Raw genomic sequence first — 2,437 nt, forward strand, 5'->3', positions numbered from 1 at the left:
ACTACAACAATCCAGAAATAACCTTTCAGAAATTTTCGAAGAAGAGAAGGAGATGGCAGCCGAACCCAACAACAATAATGCAAGGAGAATGCTTGGTGACTTCACAAAACCAACGTCCAAGTTTGATGGAAGAAGCATCTCCATTCCTGTCATTGGAACCAACAATTTTGAGCTTAAACCTCAACTAGTTGCTTTAATGCAACAGAACTGCAAGTTTTACGGACTTCCATCTGAAGATCCTTACCAGTTTTTAACTGAGTTCTTACAGATTTGTGAGACTGTTAAGACAAATGGAGTAGATCCTGAAGTCTACAAGCTCATGCTTTTCCCTTTTGCTGTAAGAGACAGAGTTAGAATATGGTTGGACTCACAACCTAAAGATAGCCTGGACTCTTGGGATAAGCTGGTCACGGCTTTCTCGGATAAATTCTTTCCTCCTCAAAAGCTGAGCAAGCTTAGAGTGGATGTTCAGACCTTCAAACAAAAAGATGGTGAATCCCTCTATGAAGCTTGGGAAAGATACAAGCAGTTGGCCAAAAGGTGTCCATCTAACATGTTTTCAGAATGGACCATATTAGATATATTCTATTATGGTCTATCTGAGTTTTCGAAAATGTCATTGGACCATTCTGCATGTGGATCCATTCACTTAAAGAAAACACCTGCAGAAGCTCAAGAACTCATTGATATGGTTGCAAATAACCAATTCATGTACACTTCTGAGAGGAATTCCGTGAATAATGGGATGCCTCAGAGGAAGGGAGTTCTTGAAATTGATGCTCTGAATGCCATATTGGCTCAGAACAAAGTGTTGACTCAGCAAGTTAACATGATTTCTCAAAGTCTGAATGGATGGCAAAATGCATCCAACAATACTAAAGAGGCAGCTTCTGAAGAAGCTTATGATCCTGAAAACCCTGCAATAGCAGAGGTAAATTACATGGGTGAACCTTATGGAAACACCTATAATTCATCATGGAGAAATCATCCAAATTTCTCATAGAAGGATCAACAAAAGCCTCAACAAGGCTTTAACAATGGTGGACGCAATAGGCTGAGTAATGGCAAGCCTTTTCCATCATCTTCTCAGCAACAGACAGAGAATTCTGAACAAAGCACTTCTAATTTAGCCAATCTAGTCTCTGATCTGTCAAAAGCCACTTTCAGTTTCATGAGTGAGACAAGATCCTCCATCAGAAATCTGGAGGCACAAGTGGGCCAGTTGAGTAAGAAAGTCATTGAAACTCCTCCCAGTATTCTCCCAAGCAATACAGAAGAGAATCCAAAAGGAGAGTGCAAGGCCATTGATGTGATCAATATGGCCGAATGCACAAGGGAGGAGAAGGACGAAAATCCTAGTGAGGAGGACCTCCTGGGACGTCTCTCAAGCAAAAAGGAGTTTCCTATTAAGGATCCAAAGGAATCTGAGGCTCATATAGAGACCATAGAGATTCCATTAAATCTCCTTCTGCCATTCATGAGCTCTAAAGACTATTCTTCCTCTGAAGAGGATGAAGATGTGACTGGAGAGCAAGTTGCTCAATATTTAGGAGCTATCATGAAGTTGAATGCCAAGTTATTTGGTAATGAGACTTGGGAAAGTGAACCTCCCTTGCTCATTAGTGAACTAGACACCTGGATTCAGCAAATTTTACCTCAAAAGAGACAAGATCCTGGCAAGTTCTTAATACCTTGTACCATAGGCACCATGACCTTTGAAAAAGCTCTATGTGATATGGGGTCAGGGATAAATCTTATGCCACTCTCTGTAATGGAGAAGCTGGGGATCATTAAGGTACAACCTGCCTTGTTCTCATTATAATTGGCAGACAAGTCATTAAGACAAGCTTATGGAGTAGTAGAGGACGTGTTAGTAAAGGTTGAAGGCCTTTACATCCCTGCTGATTTCATAATCTTAGACACTAGGAAGGAAGAGGATGAGTGCATCATCCTTGGAAAACCTTTCCTAGCCACAGCAGGAGCTGTGATAGATGTCAACAGAGGTGAATTAGTCCTTCAATTGAATGGGGACTACCTTGTGTTTAAGGCACATGGCCATCCCTCTGTGACAAAAGAGAGTAAGCATGAAGAGCTTCTTTCAGTACAGAGTCAAGAAGAGCCCCCACAGTCAAACTCTAAGTTTGGTGTTGGGAGGCCACAACCAAACTCTAAGTTTGGTATTAAGACCCCATATCCAAACTCTAAGTTTGGTGTTGGGACTATACAACATTGACCTGATCACCTTTGTGGCTCCATGAGGGCCCACTGTCAAGCTAATGACATTAAAAGAGCGCTTGTTGGGAGGCAACCCAATTTTTATTTATCTAATTTTTATTTTATTCTTATTTTGTGTTTTATTAGGTGCATGATCATGTGGAGTCATGAAAAAAATATAAAAATTAAAAACAGAATCAAAAATAGCAGAAGAAAAATCACA

General features: G+C 40.5%; 1 non-coding gene across 1 annotated transcript; it reads right to left on the minus strand.

The window, feature by feature from the left end:
• Nucleotides 1–451: 451 nt before the first annotated feature.
• On the minus strand, nt 452–555 carry LOC130950177 (small nucleolar RNA R71). The gene has a single exon (XR_009073535.1). It is a non-coding gene; the product is annotated as a small nucleolar RNA R71 (small nucleolar RNA).
• Between the last annotated feature and the right edge of the window lie 1,882 nt (nt 556–2,437).

Source organism: Arachis stenosperma, chromosome 1 (assembly GCF_014773155.1).
Source record: "Arachis stenosperma cultivar V10309 chromosome 1, arast.V10309.gnm1.PFL2, whole genome shotgun sequence".
NCBI lineage: Eukaryota > Viridiplantae > Streptophyta > Magnoliopsida > Fabales > Fabaceae > Arachis > Arachis stenosperma.